At 52.4% G+C, this 14,419-nt stretch overlaps 1 pseudogene; it reads left to right on the forward strand.

Moving 5' to 3' along the window:
- Nucleotides 1-2,739: 2,739 nt before the first annotated feature.
- LOC126476494 (5.8S ribosomal RNA) lies at nt 2,740-2,893 on the forward strand (annotated as a pseudogene).
- Nucleotides 2,894-14,419: the final 11,526 nt, after the last annotated feature.

The following is a 14,419-nucleotide window of genomic DNA, read 5'->3' on the forward strand; positions in this document are numbered from 1 at the left end:
GGGCCATATCCGACATATTTATGTCGATTTGGCAAACAGGCAACGCCAGCGTGTGACTGTGGTGCTCTGGAGGGAACACCCGAACACGTCGTCTACGACTGTACGTTGTATGACGACGTGGGGCTAGAACTACGAAATCAGTTACCGAATAGAGATACATATGCATTACTACGTCGTGCCGAGACCTTCAATGTCCTCAACAATTTGGCTAATGCAATCTCTAAAAAGGTTCTGAGGGACTTCATTAGGAACCAATAGGACAAATAACAACCCGATAAAGACTCAGGTGCACCTGCAGTTGCCGCCGAGCGCGGAACTGGCCAGTTGTTGCACAACTGGAATCCGCCACGTTATCGGATTAGGAGAGCAGGAGCACCTTTCCCGGACTTGACGAACGCACTAGATTCATAGGAACTAGATATACTGAATAATGTAGAATTAGAATACTAATAACAAATAACATAGGTAGGGACTGCAGCGAAATAACAGTATTGGCCAGCCCAGTGCCAGGGGCACGCTCGCTGGGATTAGCTCAGCGAGCAGGCCTAACAGTAGGTTTATAAACATCATCTGGCACACATGTAATCGCTGCAGAGTAGCTAGTCATAGATTAACCAAGTAGTCACGTAGCTAGGTTAACCCTGCCCGTAGCTAGTGCCAATTAACAATAAAAATAATAATAATAAGCTGCATGATTTTTCAAATTTTATCATAATAGGACCCACTAATTTTGTAAGGTGGTGGGTCAATATGTATCAAACAATGTTTGCTGTTTTTTTATGAGTCATTGTATGAAATTTGTTTTCAATTGAGTTAATGTTGTAGTTGTTGTTGTATCAATAAAGAGTTTTTTTTTTTTTTTTAAAAAAAAAAAAAAAAAAAAACAGAGTCCCGACCAGAGATGGAAGGGACGCTTTTATTAGATCAAAACCAATCGGTCGGCTCGTCTGCTCTGTTTGCCTTGGTGACTCTGAATAACTTTGGGCTGATCGCACGGTCCTCGTACCGGCGACGCATCTTTCAAATGTCTGCCTTATCAACTGTCGATGGTAGGTTCTGCGCCTACCATGGTTGTAACGGGGAATCTGGGTTCGATTCCGGAGAGGGAGCCTGAGAAACGGCTACCACATCCAAGGAAGGCAGCAGGCGCGCAAATTACCCACTCCCGGCACGGGGAGGTAGTGACGAAAAATAACGGTACGGGACTCATCCGAGGCCCCGTAATCGGAATGAGTACACTTTAAATCCTTTAACGAGTATCTATTGGAGGGCAAGTCTGGTGCCAGCAGCCGCGGTAATTCCAGCTCCAATAGCGTATATTAAAGTTGTTGCGGTTAAAAAGCTCGTAGTTGGATTTGTGTCCCACGCTGTTGGTTCACCGCCCGTCGGTGTTTAACTGGCATGTATCGTGGGACGTCCTGCCGGTGGGGCGAGCCGAAGGCGTGCGACCGCCTCGTGTGTGCTCATGTGTCCCGAGGCGGACCCCGTTGAAATCCTACCAGGGTGCTCTTTATTGAGTGTCTCGGTGGGCCGGCACGTTTACTTTGAACAAATTAGAGTGCTTAAAGCAGGCAAGCCCGCCTGAATACTGTGTGCATGGAATAATGGAATAGGACCTCGGTTCTATTTTGTTGGTTTTAGGAATCCGAGGTAATGATTAATAGGGACAGGCAGGGGCATTCGTATTGCGACTTTAGAGGTGAAATTCTTGGATCGTCGCAAGACGAACAGAAGCGAAAGCATTTGCCAAGTATGTTTTCATTAATCAAGAACGAAAGTTAGAGGTTCGAAGGCGATCAGATACCGCCCTAGTTCTAACCATAAACGATGCCAGCCAGCGATCCGCCGCAGTTCCTCCGATGACTCGGCGGGCAGCCTCCGGGAAACCAAAGCTTTTGGGTTCCGGGGGAAGTATGGTTGCAAAGCTGAAACTTAAAGGAATTGACGGAAGGGCACCACCAGGAGTGGAGCCTGCGGCTTAATTTGACTCAACACGGGAAAACTCACCAGGCCCGGACACCGGAAGGATTGACAGATTGATAGCTCTTTCTTGATTCGGTGGGTGGTGGTGCATGGCCGTTCTTAGGTGGTGGAGCGATTTGTCTGGTTAATTCCGATAACGAACGAGACTCTAGCCTGCTAACCAGTCGCGTGACATCCTTCATGCTGTCAGCGATTACTTTTCTTCTTAGAGGGACAGGCGGCTTCTAGCCGCACGAGATTGAGCAATAACAGGTCTGTGATGCCCTTAGATGTTCTGGGCCGCAACCGCGCTACACTGAAGGAATCAGCGTGTCTTCCTAGGCCGAAAGGTCGGGGTAACCCGCTGAACCTCCTTCGTGCTAGGGATTGGGGCTTGCAATTGTTCCCCATGAACGAGGAATTCCCAGTAAGCGCGAGTCATAAGCTCGCGTTGATTACGTCCCTGCCATTTGCAGACACCGCCCTTCGCTACTACCGATTGAATGATTTAGTGAGGTCTTCGGACTGGTACGCGGCATTGACTCTGTCGTTGCCGATGCTACCGGAAAGATGACCAAACTTGATCATTTAGAGGAAGTAAAAGTCGTAACAAGGTTTCCGTAGGTGAACCTGCGGAAGGATCATTACCGACTAGACTGCATGTCTTTCGATGTGCGTGAGGCCGTTGGACACTGAACGCTAGAACAGGGGCCGCCACACGCCTCAGACCCGCCTATGCAACTGTCTTGAAAGAGATAGTTGAAACTATGAAAAGATCACCCAGGACGGTGGATCACTCGGCTCGTGGGTCGATGAAGACGCAGCAAATTGCGCGTCGACATGTGAACTGCAGGACACATGAACATCGACGTTTCGAACGCACATTGCGGTCCATGGATTCCGTTCCCGGGCCACGTCTGGCTGAGGGTCGGCTACGTATACTGAAGCGCGCGGCGTTTGCCCCGCTTCGCAGACCTGGGAGTATCGTGGCCGCCTGTGGGGCCGGCCGCGTCTCCTTAAACGTGCGATGGGGGCCTTCGCCTGGCGGTTCGCATACCGGTACTTACTCGGTAGCGTGCACAGCCGGCTGGCGGTGTGGCGTGCGACACCTCGTACAACGACCTCAGAGCAGGCGAGACTACCCGCTGAATTTAAGCATATTACTAAGCGGAGGAAAAGAAACTAACAAGGATTCCCCCAGTAGCGGCGAGCGAACAGGGAAGAGTCCAGCACCGAACCCCGCAGGCTGCCGCCTGTCGTGGCATGTGGTGTTTGGGAGGGTCCACTACCCCGACGCCTCGCGCCGAGCCCAAGTCCAACTTGAATGAGGCCACGGCCGGTAGAGGGTGCGAGGCCCGTAGCGGCCGGTGCGAGCGTCGGCGGGACCTCTCCTTCGAGTCGGGTTGCTTGAGAGTGCAGCTCCAAGTGGGTGGTAAACTCCATCTGAGACTAAATATGACCACGAGACCGATAGTGAACAAGTACCGTGAGGGAAAGTTGAAAAGAACTTTGAAGAGAGAGTTCAAAAGTACGTGAAACCGTTCTGGGGTAAACGTGAGAAGTCCGAAAGGTCGAATGGGTGAGATTCACGCCCATCCGGCCAATGGCCTCCGCCCTCGGCAGATGGGGCCGGCCGCCCGCGCGGAGCAATCCGCGGCGGGGTCGTGTCCGGTTGCCTTTCCACTCGCCGCGGGGTGGGACCGTTCCGGTGTACGGTGGGCCGCACTTCTCCCCTAGTAGGACTTCGCGACCCGCTGGGAGCCGGCCTACGGCCCGGGTGCGCAGCCTGTCCTTCCGCAGGCCTCGGTTCGCGTCTGTTGGGCAGAGCCCCGGTGTCCTGGCTGGCTGCCCGGCGGTATATCTGGAGGAGTCGATTCACCCCTTTGGGCGCTCGGGCTCCCGGAAAGCGCGCGCGGTTCTTCCCGGATGACGGACCTACCTGGCCCGGCCCCGGACCCGCGCCGCTGTTGGCTCGGGATGCTCTCGGGCGGAATAATCGCTCCCGTCAGCGGCGCTTCAGCTTTGGACAATTTCACGACCCGTCTTGAAACACGGACCAAGGAGTCTAACATGTGCGCGAGTCATTGGGCTGTACGAAACCTAAAGACATAATGAAAGTGAAGGTCTCGCCTTGCGCGGGCCGAGGGAGGATGGGGCTTCCCCGCCCTTCACGGAGCGGCGGCCTCCGCACTCCCGGGGCGTCTCGTCCTCATTGCGAGGTGAGGCGCACCTAGAGCGTACACGTTGGGACCTGAAAGATGGTGAACTATGCCTGGCCCAGACGAAGTCAGGGGAAACCCTGATGGAGGTCCGTAGCGATTCTGACGTGCAAATCGATCGTCGGAGCTGGGTATAGGGGCGAAAGACTAATCGAACCATCAAGTAGCTGGTTCCCTCCGAAGTTTCCCTCAGGATAGCTGGTGCTCGTACGAGTCTCATCCGGTAAAGCGAATGATTAGAGGCCTTTCGGCCGAAACGACCTCAACCTATTCTCAAACTTTAAATGGGTGAGATCTCCGGCTTGCTTGATATGCTGAAGCCGCGAGCAAACGACTCGGATCGGAATGCCAAGTGGGCCACTTTTGGTAAGCAGAACTGGCGCTGTGGGATGAACCAAACGCCGAGTTAAGGCGCCCGAATCGACGCTCATGGGAAACCATGAAAGGCGTTGGTTGCTTAAGACAGCAGGACGGTGGCCATGGAAGTCGGAATCCGCTAAGGAGTGTGTAACAACTCACCTGCCGAAGCAACTAGCCCTGAAAATGGATGGCGCTGAAGCGTCGTGCCTATACTCGGCCGTCAGTCTGGCAGTCATGGCCGGTCCTTGCGGCCGGCCGCGAAGCCCTGACGAGTAGGAGGGTCGCGGCGGTGGGCGCAGAACGGTCTGTGCGTGAGCCTGTCTGGAGCCGCCGTCGGTGCAGATCATGGTGGTAGTAGCAAATACTGCAGCGAGGCCCTGGAGGGCTGACGCGGAGAAGGGTTTCGTGTGAACAGCTTTTGCACACGAGTCAGTCGATCCTAAGCCCTAGAAGAAATCCGATGTTGATGGGGGCCGTCATAGCATGATGCACTTTGTGCTGGTCCCCGTTGGGCGAAAGGGAATCCGGTTCCTATTCCGGAACCCGGCAGCGGAACTGATACAAGTCGGGCCCCTCTTTTAGAGATGCTCGTCGGGGTAACCCAAAAGGACCCGGAGACGCCGTCGGGAGATCGGGGAAGAGTATTCTTTTCTGCATGAGCGTTCGAGTTCCCTGGAATCCTCTAGCAGGGAGATAGGGTTTGGAACGCGAAGAGCACCGCAGTTGCGGCGGTGTCCCGATCTTCCCCTCGGACCTTGAAAATCCGGGAGAGGGCCACGTGGAGGTGTCGCGTCGGTTCGTACCCATATCCGCAGCAGGTCTCCAAGGTGAAGAGCCTCTAGTCGATAGAATAATGTAGGTAAGGGAAGTCGGCAAATTGGATCCGTAACTTCGGATAAGGATTGGCTCTGAGGATCGGGGCGTGTCGGGCTTGGTCGGGAAGTGGGTCAGCGCTAACGTGCCGGGCCTGGGCGAGGTGAGTGCCGTAGGGGTGCCGGTAAGTGCGGGCGTTTAGCGCGGGCGTGGTCTGCTCTCGCCGTTGGTCGGCCTCGTGCTGGCCGGCGGTGCAGGTTGCGCGCGCCTGCGCGGCGTTCGCGCCCCGGTGCTTCAACCTGCGTGCAGGATCCGAGCTCGGTCCCGTGCCTTGGCCTCCCACGGATCTTCCTTGCTGCGAGGCCGCGTCCGCCTTAGCGTGCTCCTCTGGGGGCGCGCGGGTGCGCGGATTCTCTTCGGCCGCCATTCAACGATCAACTCAGAACTGGCACGGACTGGGGGAATCCGACTGTCTAATTAAAACAAAGCATTGCGATGGCCCTAGCGGGTGTTGACGCAATGTGATTTCTGCCCAGTGCTCTGAATGTCCACGTGAAGAAATTCAAGCAAGCGCGGGTAAACGGCGGGAGTAACTATGACTCTCTTCGGGAGTAACTATGACTCTCTTAAGGTGGCCAAGTTGCGGCGGTGTGGCTGCATCCAGACTCGGCTTTTCGAAGCGGGGTCTTGATGTAGTCGGGCTGCTGCGGCGAGGTACCTTCCTTGGGTTGTAGCTACTGGGGGAGTGATGCGCAATACATGGGGCTAGCCCTCTTAGCCTCTCCTCCCCTGCGGTCTTCTCCCCTTCACGTGGGCCCGCTGATTTCGCTGAGTGGAAGACCGCACCAGGGGCTTGGGGGGGTTACCAGCCCCCCCTCGCATTATCCCTTTATAGTTGGGGGCAGCATACAAGAAAGAAGAGATGGTGGCCCTTCCGCTGAAGGTGCCACCCCAGCTACCTCAGCACCTATCCGGCCAACCGGCTGTGACGAAAATGCGATAGTTTGTGTAGCTCCTTTTGCTTGCAGTGAGTGCCACTGCACATTTACCACGAAGAACGGTCTCGGGGTCCACCGCCGCCGCCAACACCCTGCAGCCGCCAACGCGGAGATCGTCACCGAGAGGCACCGCGCGAGGTGGACGGAAGAAGAAGTCCTTTCGCTCGCCAAAGCGGAGGCGGAGCTGTTCCTCGAGAGGGACGCACGGTTCTTCTTTGTCAACCAAGAGCTGATCAGGATGTTCCCCGACCGAACGCTCGAGGCAATTAAGTGCCGACGGCGGCAAGCTGCCCACAAGCAGCTTGTCCGCGAATTCATGGAGGCACTTGAGATCGGTCGGGGGGAAGAGCCGGCGTCCCGCCGGGGAGCGGCGACGCAGCCGCCGGACGCGGGCGATGGCGCTGCACCGTCCCGCGACGCAGCTGCGGACTTCGCGGCCGACGCCACCGGGTCGCCTGTGGAGGGGCCGACTGACGCTGCCATCTGGGAGCATCTCGCGGAGCTGCCTGCTTCCGCCCAGCGTTTCTCTGCTCTAGACCGAGTGATTGGTCTGGGGCGGGGCACGCCGCCTGATGTCATCCTGGGCATGCTCTCGGATGCCCTTGCGTCGGTCGGGTCCAGGGGGGAGAGGACGAACACCAGGACGAAGCGGCCGCGCCAACCATCCAAGCGGCCGCCTGCCGCCCCGCCGCTGCAGAAGCGCAAGCGGCGCCGCTGGGAGTACGCGCGGACACAGGATGCCTTCCGTAGGTCGCGTGCACGTTGCGTGCGCGGCCTGCTGGACGGCACCCTGCTGCAGCCGCCACCCGACATCCCCGGTCTGCTGGACTTCTGGGCGGACCTCTTCTCTAAGAAGCCGATCTCCACCGCTGGCTTCATCCGTGACCGCCTTCTCCCGCACTCGGAGCCTGTCGCTCCTGAGTGCCTATGGGGGCCGGTCACACGTGAGGAGGTCGCTGCTGCCTTGCCGCCCAGGGGATCGGCAGCCGGGCCGGACGGCCTTACTCCAGCGGAGCTGCGGCGCCAGCCGCATGAAGTCCTGGTGAAACTCTTGAACCTCTTCCTCCTGGCCCGCGCCCTCCCCGAGCGTCTGCTTCGCGCGCGGACGTCACTTCTCCCCAAAACGGCTGCACCAACATCCCCCGCTGACTTTCGCCCCATTACGGTCTGCTCGGTGCTGGCGGGGACCTTTCACAAGGTTCTCGCGTCACGCCTGATGCGTGCACGTGCTGTGGACGAACGTCAGCGGGCATTCATCCCCCGGGATGGGATGTTGGGAAACACCTTCATCTTGGACACTGCTCTCACCGACGCAGTCCGCTCCTGTCGCTCTGTTTTTGTGGCATCGATCGACGTCTCTAAAGCGTTCGATTCGGTGGACCATGCTGCCCTCCGCCCAGTGCTGAGGGCCCATGGCCTTCCGGATTGCTTTATTGAGTACGTCGAGAGGTGTTACGAGGGTAGCACGACAGTGATAGCGGGCGGCGCCGGCGTGGGCGTGCCCCTGCAGCCGGCAAGGGGTGTGCGTCAGGGTGACCCCCTCTCCCCCCTCCTTTTCAATTTTGCGGTGGACTATGTTTTGAGTCAACTTCCCTCCCACATCGGAGCTCGGATCCTCGGTTGCAGAGTTAATGCTGCGGCCTTCGCAGATGACGTCCAGCTGTTTGCATCGACCACGAGGGGCTTGCAGTCCCTCATCGACGCAGCCGTCGCAGCCCTCGCCCATCTGGGGCTGCAGATCAACGCCCGGAAGTGTTTCACCCTCGCCTTAGTCGCGTCTGGGCGCGACAAGAAGGTGAAGGTCGACGCCGACGTTACCTTCAAAGCGGGCAACGCCACCGTGCCCGCCCTACGTGTGGGTGAAACCTTCCGGTACCTGGGACTGCAATTCTCCACCGCTGGTCGCTGCGTTTTCAACCCACGACGCCACCTGTTGGAGCAGCTGGACGTCATCTCCCGAGCTCCGCTCAAGCCGCAACAGCGCCTCCACGCCCTCACCAACGTACTTCTGCCTGGCCTGTACCATGGGCTGGCCCTCAGCCGCACCCGAGTGGGTGCCTTGAAAGCGGCAGACGTGACCATCAGGGCCGCCGTCAGGAGATGGTTCCGCCTTCCGGCGGACACTCCCCTGGGCTACTTCCACGCTTCTGTAGCCCAGGGAGGCCTCGGCATCCCATCATGCCGATGGATGGGGCCAACACCTCGTCGGTCCCGTCTCCTGGCGTTGAAGAAGATTGGGCCAGCCTCCGACGGTGCAGGCCTGGACGAGGTGCAGCGTGAGATTGAGGTGCTGGAGCGGCATCTTATGTGGGAGGGCCACCTCCTCAAATCGTCGACGCAGGGTGGAGAGATGTGGGCCGCGCGCCTGCATGTTGCCTTTGACGGTGCGGCGCTGTCATCTTTCGCCGCCGTCAAGGGGCAACACCAGTGGGTCGCTGACACCAGTCGCCTGCTATCTGGGCGTAACTTCATCGACGCTCTCCGCGCCCGCATCAACGCCTTCCCCACGAAGGCACGGCGCAGTCGCGGGCGGGAGGCGGACACCAGATGCCGCGGGGGCTGCCAGGCCGTGGAGACCGCCAACCACGTGTTACAGGCTTGCTTCAGGATGCCCGGGTCCCGGGTCAAGCGGCATGACGCGATCGTGCGCTATGTCGCCCGTGGACTCGCCCAGAGGGGCTTCAATGTGTCTGTGGAGCCCCACCTCCGAACACCTGAGGGAATCCGCAAGCCTGACGTGGTGGCGGTTAAAGACGGCATCGCCCGCGTGATCGACGCCCAGGTAGTCGGAGACCATCTCCGGCTCGACTGGTGTCACTCCGAGAAAGCGGCCTACTACAACACGCCGTCCATCAGGCGTGCCATCTCCAACCTGCACCGAGACGTTGAGGAGGTTACAGTGTCCACCGCGACATTGAATTGGAGGGGTGTATGGTCTCCAGCGTCAGCAAGAGACCTCTCCACACTTGGATTTCGACCCCGAGAACTGGCAGTGCTTAGCACAAGAGTACTGCAGAGCTGCTGCACGAGCTATCGCATTTTCGAATATATGACGGCGCAAAGGCTGATGGAGCGAGCCGGCGTCGGATAGGATGCTGGTTATTTCTTCGCCTTGACTCCTGGGGCCTGTCACAGGAGGAATGTCCGTCTTTGTTCTTCCTTGTCTTTTCTTCGTTTAATCTTGTTTTTTGTTTCCTTTTCTTTTCTGCATATATATGTTCATATTATTACCTTTTGGTGTTCGCCTTGTAAGTCCCACCTCGGTGCTGGACAATGGCGTGTATAACAACACCTATATACATGACAATTTTTTGTAACATATATGTGTTATTCATGAATAATGAATAAAGACGGCTGGAATAGCCAAATGCCTCGTCATCTAATTAGTGACGCGCATGAATGGATTAACGAGATTCCCGCTGTCCCTATCTACAGTCTCCCTCCATATAACTTTGATGCAGCAGGTATGCTTCTGCACCTAGAGGCGTAAATCACGTTGAAAGTGATCTAATCTGTGACTAAGTTTGGTCAAATAACTGTATTAATAGTAAATTAACCTTCAAAATTCTCTGTCAGACATGGTTCGATCTGTGTACCACAGGCGTGCATAGTTCGATCTTTGTACCACGTTCGTCAATAGTTCGATCTGTGTACCACAGGCGGCAGGAAGCGACATTAGTTCGATCTGTGTACCACGAGCGACATTAGTTCGATCTGTGTACCACGAGTCTTTGGGCGGCTGTTTGTTCGATCGTTGTACCACGGACAAGTATAACATCAGCTTGCCACTAAACTTTGAATCCGACTCTATCTCACTCTTGGTGAGAGTGGGCCAGACGTTGGGTTAATAGAGTTGATCGACGCACCCTGCCTCGCTGTTGCGAGATATTGTGTGTGCTCACAGCTTGTCCAATAGACTGTGCTATATGCTGGCATAATGTCATCCTCAGAGGATGAGGAAGGAAATGTGGGGGATGAAAGTTGTGGGGGCACCAAATGAAATAAAGTTGAGGACTATTATACTAACATTTTGGAATTCATAGATGAACACATGGCACCTACCAAAAAGATTACAGTAAATGTAATGAGTGAATTGCGGAACAAGCTAGCATTGTGGGCAATGTACCATTGCAAATTAGTTGGTAGGAACGAGGAGCTCGTCAAGCAAAACCAGTGGCTGCGAGAGACACTTGTTGAGAAGAGTGTGGGAATCTCCAAAGAAATCAAGACTATTAAAGACGAGATCCCAAAAGTGGCTGCACCTTCATTTGCTGAAGTTGTAGCAAAACCAAGTAAAAATGTACCCACCACCAAAGCCAAAATAGCATCTGCACAAGCAAAGGCGCCGAATATACTATTTGTGAAATCAAAAGATGAGAGTGATGCAAAAGTAACAAAGCAGAGGTTTATAAGTGTGATAGACCCAAGAAAAGAGCAAATCAAAATTAAAAGTATGCATGCTGTGAACAGTGTTCTCATTCTTGAAACTGAATCCCCTGCTGATATCCAAAAGATCTCTACAAATAGTAAAGTCGCTGAAACTTTGAAGTGCGAGCCACCTAGGAAGAAGCGTCCTCTTATCATTATTTATGATGTGCCAAGTGAAATCGGCGAGCAAGAGCTAGTAGAGACAATCTGGCAGCAAAATCTTGCTGACAAAATAAGTAAACAAGAGATCCTTGAAGAAATGCAACCCTGTTTTAAGACTGGTCCTAAAGGAAAGGTGGAGGTAAACCATGTTTTTGAAGTAAGTGCAAGAGTGAGGAAGCTGTTAGTAGAAGCAAAACGAGTGTATGTGGATTTTAGATCACTGTCGGTGAAAGACTATTTTGCCTTCAAATGCTTTAAGTGCCAGAATTTCGGTCACAGAAGTGCAAAGTGTACTGCTAAGTCCTTTGTGTGTTCACATTGTGGTGAAGACAACCACCAAAAAACAAATTGTCCGAACTCTAATAAGCCAGCAAAGTGTATTCCGTGTTCTTCGAGAGGCAAGGTGTGCAATACACCAGGTCCTCAGTGCCCTACCTATCAGCTATATTTGCGCAGACTAATTGAAAGTACAGATTATGGACAGTAATCTATCACGATATAGTGAAGACTTCATACCAGGCACAGACTTCAAATGTCAGGAAATTGCACAAATAGCTGATAAGAATATGATACGTAGGAAACATAACCCACCATCCACGAGGCTTAGGAATTGGCGTAGGGCAATTGCATGGAGGAACATGCTACGCGAGAAGAGGCAACCTCTACATACTTTAGAACTAGCCCACTGCGTGGATGTTAACACATTAGAGGACGAAATGACAGTTACAAGTGAAGATAAGATGTACCTTATGGACAAGTCAGATCTCGCGTTAGGCAATAGTGAAAATAATGATCAGAATATAGTTGATACCGATAAGAACAAAACCACAGACAGTAGTAATTTCCCCCAGGAACAGGGGAAAAAGCTTTCTTCATCAATTCAGGACAGCACCATTAGCTCTACCACTGCAGGGAGTAAAATGTGTAACGTTGGCCTTGAAAATCATGGAATTCTTTCCAGGATTAGGTCAAAGTTAAAGAGCAAAAGCAAAAAGACTATCGAGCCCTGTCATAAACCCGACATGATCACTATTGGTACTCAGACCGACTTTACAGATAGTGGAGACACACTGAAGCCTACAACAAATGAGGGAAATGACTATAAACAGTCGGATCCTCGATCGATTTATGTTGATCTTGAAGAGAATTACAGACTCTCTAGATTAGAAGACATGAGTGTATTAGTTGTAGCCCTTAGGCACATTGTCAGAATAGGGCATCCAAAAGGGAATACAATCGGCTTTCCATATCCCGGAACTGCCAACAGGATGTTTTTGCGATGTTATAATCTACCAACTGGGAAGAAAGAATTGGGTGAGATACTTCAGAGGGCATATACCCGACGTAACGAAAAATTTGATCAAGAGGAGCTCTACAAGGAATTTGTGGAGTATTATGGTAGAACAGTTTATGAGTACGACAAGACAGGTTTTAGATTTTATAATCATGTCAGACAGTCTTAATGAGTAGAAGGAATTAAGATATAACTGTTGCTCAGATTAATGCTATGCGTAGCACCACCGTAATGACAGAAATATGGAAGGTTGCAGAGGACCGAGGTTTGGATATTATATGTATCCAGGAGCCTTACACTACGAAAGGGAGACTGGTACATTGCCCAATGGGTGCAAGAGTGATCATGAATGGAGAGAATCCAATGGTGGCCGTTGTGGTGCTGAAAAGAGAAGTATCAGTGACAACAATTGCTCAGGTAAATGATGAACACTCTGTTACTGTGGAGCTAACGACAACTGAGGGTGTCTTTCTCATAACTAACCTGTACTTTCAATATGCACATGAGATACAACCCTATCTCGATAAAATGATAAGAGCCAACGAGGTTGGAGGTAACAGATATCACATCTTCACAATAGATGCAAATGCTAAATCAGTACTATGGAACAGTAGAGAAACTGACGAGAGAGGACTTGAACTACAGGATGCTATTGCGGAGCAGAACTTAATAATTGTGAATAAACCCGGGTTTCCACCAACTTATCATAATAGAGCAGGGGCAAAATCTAATATCGACATTACATTGGCAAATGGAAGTGTGCTAAATAGGATACAGGCCTGGGAAGTACTGAACAGAGTGACTACAAGTGATCATAATATGATTACCTTTAGCCTTGTAAGCGTAAACAATGTAAACAGGGAGGAGAATTATATAGGAACCTACTTCGATTACAAAAGAGCAGAATGGGAGCGCATGAGGGAGGAGTTTCAACTGCAGGTGCCGGAGGGGAATGGCTTTGACATTGATTCGACAGCAGAAGCAATACAGGTGCATATACAAAACCTTATGAATACCTTCATACCTAAGCGTCCATTCTTTCGCGGCTCGAAAGTGCCATGGAGTTCCACACTAACAGAATTAAAGAGAAATGTTCGTAGGGCATGGCGCGCATATCAGAGGTCTCTCGGTGACAGAGAGAAGCAGAGAAGGTTGCTAATTTATCGGGAAATCAAAGCAGTTTATAAGGAGGAATTAATCAATACGAGAATAAAGCACTGGGAAACGTTCGTTAAAAAGGAATTTCGAACTAATGTGTGGGGCTTACCATATAAAATCGTGAGTGAGAAGCTTAAGACACCTCTCATTTTGTCGACGCTTCAGAAGGCAGATGGTTCTACTACATCAGGGTGGCGAGATTCGGCAGAATATTTAATGGAAAGTTTACTCCCAAGTGATGATCCGGCTTCAGATAATGAACACCAGGCACTCTTGAGACAGAAGATGCAAGAAGAGTATCCAGATGAAGGAGTGGTTGTACCATTTGCTCAGGAGGAAGTGAGTCGTGCTATTGACACCATGAAGAAAAATAAATCCCCCGGAATAGACAAGATCACAGCAGAAACGTTACAACAACTGAAAAGTAAAATCGTGCCATATCTAACAGCTCTTTTTAATGAGTGCCTCTTGCAGGGAAGATTACCAAAGGTATGGAAGATCGCTGAGGCAACCATTATCAAAAAAGGGGAAGATAGAGATTCGAAATTCGTGAAGAGTTACCGTCCAATTTGCCTGCTGAACACTATGGGGAAGGTCCAAGAACGGTTGTTGTGCGGACGGCTGAGCGACCATAGGGAGCTCTACGGGCTCAACCAATGTCAGTACGGTTTTCGGGCTGGACGGTCGATAGATGATGCAGTTAATCAAGCATTACACATAACTTCAACTTCGCAGGCGAAGTATGTTGTCGGTGTGACGATTGATATACAGGGTGCTTTCGATAATCTGTTCTGGCCTTCGCTGTTCTCAAGACTGCGAGAGCTAAGAACTCCAAAGTGCTTATACATGTCGATGCTTGATTACTGCAAGGATAGAAGGGTAATATGGAGATCACCAGAACATACAATAATAAGGCACATTAGTAAGGGATGCCCCCAGGTCTCCATTTGTGGCCCTATATTCTGGGATGTTTTGACAGAACCACTCTTGGAAATATTGGAAAATAACGAAAACGTAGCTGGTAT

The sequence above is a fragment of the Schistocerca serialis genome, chromosome 4, assembly GCF_023864345.2.
Source record: "Schistocerca serialis cubense isolate TAMUIC-IGC-003099 chromosome 4, iqSchSeri2.2, whole genome shotgun sequence".
Classification (NCBI taxonomy): Eukaryota; Metazoa; Arthropoda; class Insecta; order Orthoptera; family Acrididae; genus Schistocerca; species Schistocerca serialis.